The 13,536-nt window shown below is 30.3% G+C and overlaps 1 pseudogene; it reads left to right on the forward strand.

Annotated features, from left to right (window-relative positions):
* Positions 1-9,896: 9,896 nt before the first annotated feature.
* The window catches only part of LOC8280755, a 60,003-nt pseudogene continuing 56,363 nt past the window's right edge, over positions 9,897-13,536 (forward strand).

A 13,536-nucleotide genomic window follows, 5' to 3' on the forward strand; every position in this document is an offset into this window, starting at 1 on the left:
CTATTAACTACCTCTGTTTGTCCATCCGTTTATAGAAAAGCCCTCATTCCATTAGAAGAAGAAAAATATGAATGAATAAATAAAGAAATATGAATAAACTAAAGTCAAATCAAGAACCAAAGATGAGTTGACATGTCAACAACTCTTATAGTCCCTAATTTTATGATCCAACTTACACTCCGATTGAAATTACTTCATTATATTTTGTATACTTATTTAGGAATTATAGCTGTAATATTCCTCTATTTATTTCATGTAATTATTCCTATATAGTTGACTTACCTTTCTTGTAATTATTTCTATATAGTTGACTACCTTAAATAGGTCTAGGTATCTTGTATAAATACCTTGAGATAGATGGAATAAACATAACAGTGTTTTTCAGTCAATTATTATTTATTTCAACTCTAATAGACCATGATTCTTTGAATATCAGATTTTTGAACCCTCTAGTAATCCATCAAGAATCTCTTGGACATCAAGAGGTCCCTACTTTCCCTATCCAATTAGCATCAAAATGATATAAGCATAAACAATCACATCAATATTGATAAACAGCAAGCAACAATAGTCGAGGTAACAAAGCACTTCTAGACTAATATTATTCCTCAAGCTTGCACCCTCAACACAGATGGTCCGATGATTGCCCCATCGCTCAGGAGGTTCAACTCAATCCCGCTAAGCAATTAAAATCAAATTTTCACACAATGCATGCACACATATCATATTGATCACTTAGTAACATCAATCTCATTCGCATTTAAAGGCATGCTTAATGCAAATGGGAGGGGATAACGCATATACATACATATGTATATAGTATACTACTCACAGTATGATGCTCCATAAATAAGCTCCATGCACCATGCTTAGTGACTTCAGGTTATCTAATCATAAATAGAAAAATTAGGGTTATCTATTGCCCATCCCCATACAATAAACACAATAATCTTCATCATACTATATCGCAACCAATTCAATTCAATCATCAAACTAGAAATCAATTCAAAGAAAAAAGGAAGATCCCTAATTCTAGTTTACAAAAATCTATTGGGTAGTCCTTAGAAAAAATAGCCATAAGTCAACCATTGGATCAAAGTGCCATTTTAACTGTATATGCTTAATTTATTTAAAACTCTAAAATAAAACGTATGAACTACTACAATTAAATTCCAATTATTTAATCATTTTCTCATAAAAAATGTTTAAAAAAACAACTGTCATCAAAGTAGTCCTAACATATCAACACGAATTCATTAAACGATAAAATTTAGATTACTCTAAATTTTTCCTATAAGTACCCATAGACCCATCGGACCAGCATTGATCTTGAGGTCCAGGACATCTAGGTGTTACAATCTTCCACCCTTATAAAAGTCCATCCTCAGAATTTCTAAAATAAAGTAGCACTTTCTAGGTTCTAACTAAGCACGAACGAGCTACACATAAAGAGTAAGCTCAAGAGCAAGTTATCATAGTCTTACGGTACTGAATTTAGTGCATTTTTCATTAAAATACATGTTTTAAAAGATAAATTTTTTTCACAACAAATCCGCCCAGTTCTCCTAAATCTGAAACTTGCTACCTACCTGATGCTGGAGAAGGAAAATATCAAGAAAAGGGGAAATCATACCTCTCAATCAGATGGCTAGACCTATTCAAATTTAGCCGCAAGTGGTCTGAATGAATCATACTCAGCACTCTAGCTTTCTTTTCCTTCTCACATATGGAATAGAATCATGCAACTAAGTGAAAATTGATAAACCAGTCATAAAAGTTTTAGTGTGTCTCATAGTTATCAATATTTACAACCTCATCTACTCGTCTACTCATTCAAAATTTCCATCTGAATCAAAGTAAAAAAGGAGAAATCATCATAGCCATGACAAGAAGGCATTAAAAAATATGATTCCTAAACTGCATCATTGCGTAGCGATAATATTTAACAACGCTGGCAAGTGTCAACTCTTTATATAGAAATTCATTGCTTACTTCCATATGTTCCTCGAGTAAAACAGAGAGAAGGAAAGTAATATCTAAGTAGAATGAAAAGAATGAAAGCCCAAAGGTTCAATCCTCTGAGTAAAGAATTACTCATGCTTACTTGTTGTAAAATGTCAAAGTTATTAAAAAAGACCTTGACATAAACAATATGATAAACATAAAACATGTTGTTTTTCAATCAATTATGGACCAAGATAACAATAGAAACTTCTATTAGTCACCTCACAGACGTATCTTTCTACGAAATAAAGCACAATAAAAAGCCAAATATTTTGTTGTACTAGATTTATGTATATTCCGTGAAACGTGTAATATGATCTACATTGTAAATTTGACAAGAAGATTAATTTACTAGTATTTGTATTGCTTCTATAATTTAACTAAATCTCCCAAAGGACATATAGATAACCGAGAAGTAATCAATGATATGGAAGAAAAGAACAATTTGGCAAAAAAGCATTAATGCAAGTTTCATGTTTGAATCTTACTGGCATACATGGAAAAATTACGAGGGGCGTGAGCCTTGCAACTGTGAAAATTAAGCTACTCCCTCCTAGTTTGTATCGCAGAGCATTTCGCATTTGAAAGTTCAAGATATAATACAAGTAGAATCATGAAAGTATTGATATCAAGAATCAAATTAGTCATTGTTTTAAGCAACAACTATTAAAAACAAAGAGATCTGGCTGTTGCTTAATATAATTATTATATCAACATATTTAGTTACATTACGTACAATTTCCATCCAACATCCAAATTCCAGTAAAATCTCATCCTAACAAATCTATTAGCATAAAAATGCACAAGTCTCATGCGTTGGCAAGAAAATATATGGTTTCTATTTTTTTGTATTGTTATAAACATTAAATTCAAGCAGTTGCAATTTATAATTGATACCATACTAATATCATTTCATAAATTCAAACATGTGCAAATTTAGTATTAGAACTTTAATTAGAGAGACAAAAAAGAAATAATATTAAAATCACATATTGTCTTTATAGAAACAAAACGTGCAGAAGATACAATTTACTAACTTTTACATTTCAATCATCACAAATTTTATTTATTTAATGACAAAAACAGGCAACAAGCAGTTGATATAACATTTCGACAACTTATGAGGAAAACGAAACTATAATACTGATCATTTTAAAAATATATACGCTCGCATATATTCAAACATAATGGCAAATAAAAATCAGTTAAAAAATAAATAAACAAGTAAAAGTCTGACCTAAAACCTCGTCTTCCATTTCTAATATTTGATTAAATAAATGTGACGCTTCCTCTAGAAAAGAAATTGGAAATCTGAAATATTAAAATAAAAATTTAAAGAAAATCAAACAAATTTTAATGCAATTGAATTGACAGACTAATAATAAAAAGATAATTTTCGATATCACCATAGGTATGTGTTGTGTGATTAAATAGCACTTCATTTTTATGTTGAGATTGCCGCATAGTTTTGTCTATGGAAATAAATATATTTAGTTTGAAAATAAAGAAAGAAAATTAAATATTAAAATTTAAATTATGATTCGTAGTATCGAGGAAAATGGTACCATGAGAAGGAATTATTGATGTAAGAAAGCGGATAGAGTCGTCATTACTAAATTAGAAACGACGTCGTTGGAATGCATTAACATCAACATCCTATTTGACTCTTCCAGCTTCATCAGCTTATCATATCGTCTTTTGAACAATTCTTTTTTTAATTTATTTTTTCACAAAATTGATGCAACAAGTAGTACTGTTTAAGAAAGGGAGAACCTTTTTTCTTAGCATAAAACCCCAACCAAACAGGGTAGTCTCCTGTTTTCTTGTCAAGAATAATACATGAAAAACTCTAGCAATTGGAAAAATAAAACAAAAGATAAAATATCTTTTTATCTTGCCAACAGAGAGTCAAAATTATAGAACAACAAAAACTATCAAAACTTCAATAAAACAACAAAATAACTAAAACCCATTAAAGAAAAAGCACTAAAAACTATCACACGACATGCTACTTTTGGGATGTTGTTTTCTCTTCTCTTGTTTCTAGTAATCGCTACGTATGCAATAGGTTTGTGTTAAATATGTAGAGAGAAAATGTTAAAAATATATGTTACCTTGAACAGTTCTCCTTAATTTCCCATTTCTGAAATAAATTCTTATTTTCTTCTTCTCCTGAGACCAATCATTATTTATCAGCTATGTTATGACTTTCACTAATAAAGAATGAAGATTAGCATCCCTACATGCTTAGTGAAAATACAAAATATAGTAATCCAAAGTGAAAAGTATAATTCCTACTCCTATAAAATATTTTCATACCCGACCAAATGAATTTTTACCCAAGTGTACATAGTAGTACTAATGAAGAGTCCAATCAGATCTAGTTCCTTTTCACTGGCCATCCCGATTTTGTATGTCTTCTACCGCGGTGATTCCAAATTTTGGGTGTTTGCATCTTGTTGAACCTCCTGTTGTGGGCCTTGTAGGAGCAAATACTTATAGTAAACAGAAACACAGAAGCAAAAAATCACAAGAACTGAGTATTATCATAAGCAACCTGCTATGGTTTATGAAGTCGCCGAACCAACTTCTGCAAATTAGAACAAACAAAACGGTATCAACACAATATCAAACCAAGGAACCATATTTTCATGTCCATCAACACACTTATCGGGATATCAGGTAGCATCACGTAAACAAGAGCTTTTAATTGAAATGATCAAGAAAAAGAATGTATTTGTGGTATTGTGATTACTACTAAAATTGAGGATTTTCACTCCTTCTATGTTGCAAATGGATGAAATATGGAGACAACCGTGATTGGGCTTTTTTGCTTGGCTTGAATCAAAGGATTATTTTTTCAAAAATTCTACTAGTGGTAGAAAGGGAGATTTTTTTTTTCTTCAAAGACAAAACCCCTACTAAAAAGGGATTCTCCTCTTTTCTTTTTTCAAGAATATCAAATGAAGCTCTAACAATTGGAAAAATAAATAATTTCTTTTATTTTGCCAATAGAAATCCGAAAAATGATCGCACACGTAAAACTTCATTAAACCCATTTGAAGAATAAGAACTAAGACATATGAAACGACATGCTAGATTTAGAAAGTCCGGATTTATTGTTTTCTTCTCTTCTTCCAATGATCGCTATGATATGCAATGATTTATGTCAAATGCTTGAGAATAAACCCATTTCCCGGTTTAAACAAGAAAGTAACAACAATCAAACTAAATCTACAGAAGAATAGGTAGCATCACAAGAACAAGGAACAAAAGAGAGGCATTTTGATTAAAACTGAAATTGAGGATTTCAGCACTAGGAGAATCACAGGATTCATTGTGGGTTTCAAAACTGGGTGAAAGGAAAAGAATGGAGGGAAAAGAACATTTCAGATGCTATTATGAGAATGGATCCATATTACTCATCAACAGTAAAAAAATTCTCTAATTAGCTACATTTTCCTCTTCCTCAAATTCAAAGAAAATCCTTGTTTTTTTTTTACCGTTAGAATTTACTACATTTCTAGTTTATAAGGAATTTCAAAATTTTAATTTAAAAGTGAAAGATTTTTAGCTTAGCATTTCTATATTAATCAATGAGCAAGTGATTCCCACCGAATTTATTAAGAAAGGAAATACAACTTTAATAAATTTGCAAATGAAAATAATAAAAATTGGATAGTGTTATTATTACATTTTAACTAGAAAACTTATGTTTAACATAAAAAAAAAAAAACTATTTTATCCGTCAATTGGGACATAAAAATATCATTGGACACATAAAATTTTTACCTTAACCAATTATAATATTTTCTCTAATAAAAAAATAACTTTTTAATTTGTCTTTAAAACATCTTATTTACTTAAGTTTTTTTTTTATATTAAAATGATAAGTATATTTATTTTATGCAATACAATTTTCATATTTATTTTATATTATCCTTTCAAAATATTTGAATTTTTTATTTTATCTGTTCAATATAATTCATAATATGAAGTAATATTTTCAATCCATTCCATAAAATAGAGTATTTTTTTTTTATTTTAATTAAAATTATTTAGAAACTTATTTTTATATTTTAATAATAGCTATTCTTAAAGATGTTTAGAAATTATTAAAAGGACTAACAAATAAGAACTTTGAAAATGATAATCATAAAAGTAAATTAAAGAGGAAAGTTTAATACAAAAAAAATAAAACTAAATTTGAGAAATATTTTATATGGTATTTTATTGATTTTGTATAACTTGATAACTTTTTATTATGAGTAAAATAGTATTTTAAATCTAAAATTTTTTATTTTTGTCTTGTCTTAACAAAATAGAGTGTGCAATAACACCACTAATTGCAACTATGACAGAAGTTGCCATTAGAGTACTATTCACATAGGCTTCTCGTAATCAATATTATTTTTTCACTTCTTAGTGTTTTTTCTTCCTCTCTTTTTGGTACACATTTTAGAATTCTATGATTATTAATTGTCCACAATTGAAAATAAATAATTTTTAGTAGTATATATATTGGTCCTCTTGAAAAATAAATAATTTTTAGTAGTATATATGTCGGTCCTCTTATGACACGTTTCCGATATTTTTTACCATTTATATTTTTTATATCTTTTCAAAGTTTTATTATATATCCATCCAATATGACTATGTGCATGAGTTTATAATTAATTATTTAATCTTTAAATTTAATAATAAATATGAAAGAGAATATAAATTATTTTTGGTAACTCAATTTCAACTAGATATTAATTTTAGCTTGGTAAATGAGCCACTTAAAACCCTTTTAAAATTAAGAGTGTTTGACATTGTTATTGGAAAACAACTAATAATTTTTCAGAAAAGCAGTCGACAGCTACAGCTTCAATTTACAACAACTCAAATTTGAAACTTCTCACCAACTTTTAATTTTAAAATGAATAGACTAAATTAACCTTTTATTATTTAGTTAATCTTATTTACTATTCTTTTATTTTTAATTTAAAATAACTTAACTTGAATTTGTTTTTTAAATAAATAAACAACAATTTAAAGTATTTCTTAAATCCCTTAAAAGTACTAATTTAATATTAAAATAAAATATTTGTTATTTCTTTTATAAAATTCTTTTAGAAGAACAAGTAATATTGTACTTTAATAAAAAGGAGAAAAAATAATTAAATTAATGTCTACGTCATTAAGAATATAAACAACAACAACTATAGATTATCAAACACAATTATCAATAAGCTATTAACTGCAGACTACCGCTATCTACGTACTTAGCCAAACAGTCCTAATCACCGCTCAATGCTTTGAACAACAGGAAGCCACTATGCCTTTTTGCTTTCTCTTTTCTTTTTCCGTAAACTTCTTTTCTTGTTATAATTTCTTTTGTTCACATTGATAGTTTGTTTTTCTCTTTATACAGTTTATTTAAATATTATGCAAAGTGCGATATCAAGGAATCTTTTTCTCCTTCCATTTAATTCCCGTAGAATCATAAGTTCATAAAGATATAAGATTGTTCAAATTTTCTAGTCAAAGACCTTGAGACTTTAAGTGTGAAGCCATTCCTACAAGGGAATCAATAACAAGCTGACAAGAAAATAAAAAATCGGAAGCACGATTTATTTTCAAAGCTCTGAACTATTGTAAAATCTCTAGGCTATGTACCTGTTGGAAATGCTAATCAACTTTACAAGGATTTCATTTTGAGATTTTTTCAAACTCCCACGATCCCGCATAAGTTTACACAAGTCCCGAAAGTGAATAGACCTATTCCAAAGCTTTAGCAATTAATGCACGCTGAGACAGTTTGCTACTCATAAAGCTCTAGGAATACTCGGTGATTTGGCATCATGATACCGCTTCACCTTTGGGTCTTTTGATGGATGAATGACCTGAAAAGGGTCATGTTAATTACACTGAATCAAATGGATATTAATAAAAGAAATATCTGACAATAGAGTAGAACAGTTTGCACAAATATTAATCCCAGGTTAGCAGCTACTTACATTTTAGAATATTGGTTTAATGTTTAATCAAATCAAGTAAGTCGCATATACCATCCCCACAGTCCTCCTGGCCATAAATTTTTTATATAGTAACATACAACTCTCTATTGATTTTGAAATTAACGGGAGCCAATCCATGTACCGTTGACAACAAAATAGCAAGTTGTTACTAATTTAAAACATATTGACTAGTAAAGGCAGTGAATAGAAAAAATAAATTAATGTAGTTTAAGGCTATGTAGAGGTGGTTTATTAATGTAATCAAAACTTCAACCAAATGACTAGACCTGGGTAGTGCTAAAGTATGGCATAAGAAACAAAATACAAGTGAAAATTCATTTAGGCAATTTCTGCAACTTCTTCTCTATATTACATAGAAACGCCAAAACTTTGAAGGAGCATTGAGGTAAAGTTTGCCATATGTTGCCGAATTCTACCATCAACTTCAAGCCCCAATCTTAAGCAAGGTCCTTTAGATTTATTTATTCACAACTGATCTATAAAATTTCTTAGCATAATTGCTTTGCAGGTCAACGTCATTGAAGTAATACTTCCTTCAAATTCCTTTTGTCTGTTTTTCTCTTTTTTTTTTCTTAGAGAGGTGGAGGGAGGTGGTGATAATAGGATGAACCAAGAGAGAACAATGACTAATAGGAATTCCAGCAAAAACAGACAAAAGAATAGCTGCATTATGTTTTGCACTCACTTAAAACCTCTCCTCTAATCATTTATTGGTTTATACCTAGTTAAATGTCATGAAAGTTATGAATTAAACTGAAAATTCAGAACCAAGAGCTCATGCATACCTGACCGGCTGCATTCAGAGCCCTTATGGCCTCACTAAGACTGGCATATTTTTTTACAGAAACATCACAGACTCACTTTCTTGTGGTAGTACAATAGGGCAACCTGCACCAATCATGAACAAATAAGCATTAAGTTTGTTAACATGCACACAACACTGGAAAAAAAAACTATTATTCTCAAAAGTAGTCAGAGCAAGCTATCATAGACTTACAATATTGAATTTAGTGCATATTTCTTTAATTTTTATACATGTAAAAGAAAGATTTGTCTACACATTAAACCCGCTTAGTTCTTCCAACTCTGAAACTCAACACCAGCCTTACTGGTATGAACTACCCAAAATTCAGTTTGAGGTTCCATGAACTATTCAAGCTAACAATTCAAAATTAAAAGACTTTCCTAGCATATTCATAATAATTAATAACTAGTGAACATTGAGACTTCATTGCAGTAGAGGTAAATGCAAGTAAATGCACATGTATCAACAATTTTTGGTGCAATGGTTGAACTAATAAGCAACAATGTAGCTACATCAGGGCAAGAATATCCAACGTTAACCAAAGGCTCTAATTTTTTCTTCATCTAAATGTTGGATGAGCATATAAACCAACCGTCTTATTCTTTACTCGTCTCTACACATGAACATCGCACAGTGGCATAAATGAAAATTCACATCAAAGGCTATTCATCAATCAAAATAATGCACACTAATTTTAAGATTACAGAGATAAAATTTTAAGATGTAAACAGTAAAGAGAGTGAAGATAAGTACCGATAACATCTGCATGTTCTTGAACAAACACAAGGTTTTTTGAAAGGCTACCACATGCAAGCAACATGTCAATCTGCCAGGAATAAAGATATAAAAGGAAGAACATAAAGTTTTAAAATAAATTACATTTCGTGATATAGTCATCATTCCATTAACTAAGAAACACATAACTGAAAAGATAAACAATTACAATATAAAAAAAATCTCCTAATAATACTAGTCAACTAAAATATGAGGTCCAGTTTATATGTTTATACATAATATAAAACATGTAACTGCACAAAAAAAAAAGTGGATGAAGATTGAAAGGGATGCTTTCTTACTGTGTGACCATGAGCATTGCAATGCTCCACAATATGGTGTGTACCATATGCAATACCCTACACAGCAGAAAAGTATAGAACAACCAATTGTCTATTACTTGTATCAAGGGTCATGCCACAAATAACTCCTTTTGCTTTTGGATCTGCAGTAGGAGACCTGTAGTATGAAGAAGTTAACAGCTCAAAGATCTATAACAAAACTTAGGCACTATAACCTGAAAAGGCCTTTCATCACTAATCATATACCTATTTCCATGGAAATCGGGAAGGACATGTACATCTTGTGTTAAAGCAGCAAGGAATGGAGCCTTTATGTCATCTATTATAGTCCTCAATTTATTGTTCAGTAGTGGAAATAGCAATATCTCTAGAAGACAAGGAAAGTGATACAGGATCATGCCTGAGAGACGTGAAGTGCAACAGCGAAGAAAATAAAGAATTAAACTTCTGAAAGAAATTAAAACTTACACAAACATGTACATATTGATACAATCAACAATCTCTTGTTCGTAACAAATGTTTGACAAAAACCAAGTAAATAAAAACTTAATGTTAAGACACATTGCACAATTTTAACAATTTAACTTGGCACAAAGATAATGGTAGCATCAATACTTTAACATGGCCTTTTTTTTTAATTCCTGTAGCAATGATCCCTGAATACTGGCTTGCAGATGGTGGGTAGAGTGCTACTGGTGCATTATTAGATTACATTATAGAAAATCATGTTGCTTCTCCCCGCCTTGCAAACCGTGCTGCTTCTTAGAGTAGGATATCAGTTTCTAGCATATACATTTAACTAAATTATATTTAATACTTTTTTACGTAGTACTGAGGCTTAATTGATCCCCATAGTTGTTAAATGTGCACGAGGCACAAGCCCTAACGCCTCAAACACTAAAAGGTGGGAGATGTGGGCACAAGCTTTTTAGTTTAAAGTTGTTTTTTTTTCCTTTTCTTTAACTGTTTCTATATTTATACAATCTCCAGCATTAATCTCAATATGAAAGTGAACTTATGAAGATCACGCATACCAAATTAAAAAAAAAAAACAACTATAACAAAGAAAGAAACCCATGTTGCTTTAGATCATAAGGGGGATAAAAGGTTGCTGCTAGAATTATTCTACATCACAATACCCAGTTTCTCCTCTATCTCTATCGCCATCTTTCTTCTATGTTTTCTTTTTTATTCTACCTTCTCTATTCTTCTCACTCTAATTTTACCTTTATATTTTTTAAACCCAAATAGTTCCTCCTTCTTTTCTTGCTTTTCATTTGTTATACTCTTTCACTAGCTCAATCTATAAAATGATTTCCTTGACCTTTTGATTCTGTCTCTACCGCCTCAGCTCTATCCTCTTTGGCTCTCACAATCTTTTTTTTTTCTTTCCTCTTCTCTCTACTTTTATGGAAACCTCACATCCTACATTTACAAGCAGCAAAATAACTTTTCTTTTTTCATGTTGATTTTTAGTTATGCCATGTTAAATTATTGATGCTACCATTATCTTTGTGCCAAGTTAAATTGTTAATTGTGCCATGTGTCTTAGCATTAAGTTTTTATTTACTCGAGTTTTGTCAAACATTTGTTACGAATAAGAGATTGTTGATTGTATTAATATGTACATGTGTGTGTAAATTTTAATTTCTTTCAGAAGTTTAATTCTTTATTTTCTTCACTATTGCACTTCACGTCTCTCAGGCACACCCCTGAGCCCCCGCCTTCAATAACTATGGTTGATCCTGTATCACTTTTCCTTGTCTTCTAGACATATTACTGTTTGAACTACTAAACAATAAATTGAGGACTATAATGGATGACATAAAGGTTCCATTCCTTGCTGCTTTAATACAAGATGTACATGTCCTTCCCGACTTCTATAGAAACAAGTATATGATTAGTGATGAAAGGTCTTTTCAGGTTATAGTGCCTAAGTATTGTTATAGATCTTTGAGCTATTAACTTCTTCATCCTACAGGTCTCCTACTGCAGATCCAAAAGCAAAGGGAATTATTTGTGGCATGATCCTTGACATAAGTGATAGACAATTGGATGTTCTATACCTTGCTGTCGTGCAGGGTATTGCATATGGTACACATCATATTGTGGGGCATTCATACAGTAAGAAAGCATCCCTTTTAAATAAATAAAATTTCCGATGATTGAAATGTAAAAGTTAGTAAATTGTATCTTTTGCACGTTTTGTTTCTATGAAGACAATGTGTGATTTTAACATTATTTCTTCTTTGTCTCTCTAATTAAAGTTTTAATACTGAACTTCCACATGTTTAAATTTCTGAAATGATATTAGTATGGTATCAATTATAAATGGCAACTGCTTGAAATTAATGTTTATCACAATACAAAAAAACAGAAACCATATATTTTCTTGCCAACGCATGAGACTTGTGCATTTTTATGCTAATAGGTTTGCTAGGATGAGATTTTACTGGAATTTGGATGTTGGATGGAAATTGTACATAATGTAACTAAATATGTTGATATAATAATTATATTAAGCAATAGTCGGATCTCTTTGTTTTTAATAGTTGTTGCTTAAAAAATGACTAATTTGATTCTTGATATCAATACTTTCATGATTCTACTTATATTATATCTTGAACTTTCATCCGAAATGCTCGCGATACAAACTATGAGGGAGTAGCTTAATTTTCATGGGTTGTAAGCCCACCGCCCCTCGTGAATTTTTCTACGATGCTAGTAATATTCAAACATGCAACTTGCATGAATGCTTTTTGCCAATTGTTCTTTTCTTCTATATCATTGGTTGCTTCTCGATTATCTATATGTCCTTCTGGGAGATGTAGTTATATTATAAAAGCAAAAAACTACTAGTAAATTAATCTTCTTGTCAAAATTTACAGTGCAAATCATATTACATGTTTCACGGAATATATATACATCCAGCACAACACATATTTAGCTTTTTATTGTGCTTTAATTCGCAGAAAGCTATGTTTGTCAGGTGACTAATAGAGGTTTCTACTGTTATCTTGGTCATTAATTGATAAAAAAATAACATGTTTTATGTTTATCATTTTTATCATATTGTTTATGTTAGTGTGTTCTGTAATAACTTTGACATTCTATAACAAGTAAGCATGAGTGATTCTTTACTCAGAGGATTGAACCTTTGGGCTTTCATTCTCTTTATTCTACTTAGAAATTACTTTCCTTCTTGATGGATTATTAGAGGGTTCAAAAGTCCGACATTCAGAGAATCATGGTCCATTAGAGTTTGAAATGAACCTATATATAAAGATGTTTCTATATAGATTCAAAAATATTATGAGCATTGAAAAAAATGATTGAAACTGTTTTCAAATAGCGTTGTCATTTTTCTAAGTTTTGAACTTGAGCTTTGTGTCTGATGGTCTTTCAGTAGTCTGCATATGTATTGAGTCGCACATGTTCATTCATGCATCATAAAATTCACATGTCAAATACATCAAGTAACATATTGGTTGTCGGTCTCAGACGCAATGATGCGAGTTTAAAACAAAGACAAAATGAAAAATTATACTAAAATTTACAGCAATTTAAATTTTATCGTTTAGTAATTTCGTAGTGCTAGAGTTATTTTGGTGAGAGTTGTTATTTTAAA

Source organism: Ricinus communis, chromosome 1 (assembly GCF_019578655.1).
Source record: "Ricinus communis isolate WT05 ecotype wild-type chromosome 1, ASM1957865v1, whole genome shotgun sequence".
In the NCBI taxonomy this organism is placed as follows: Eukaryota; Viridiplantae; Streptophyta; class Magnoliopsida; order Malpighiales; family Euphorbiaceae; genus Ricinus; species Ricinus communis.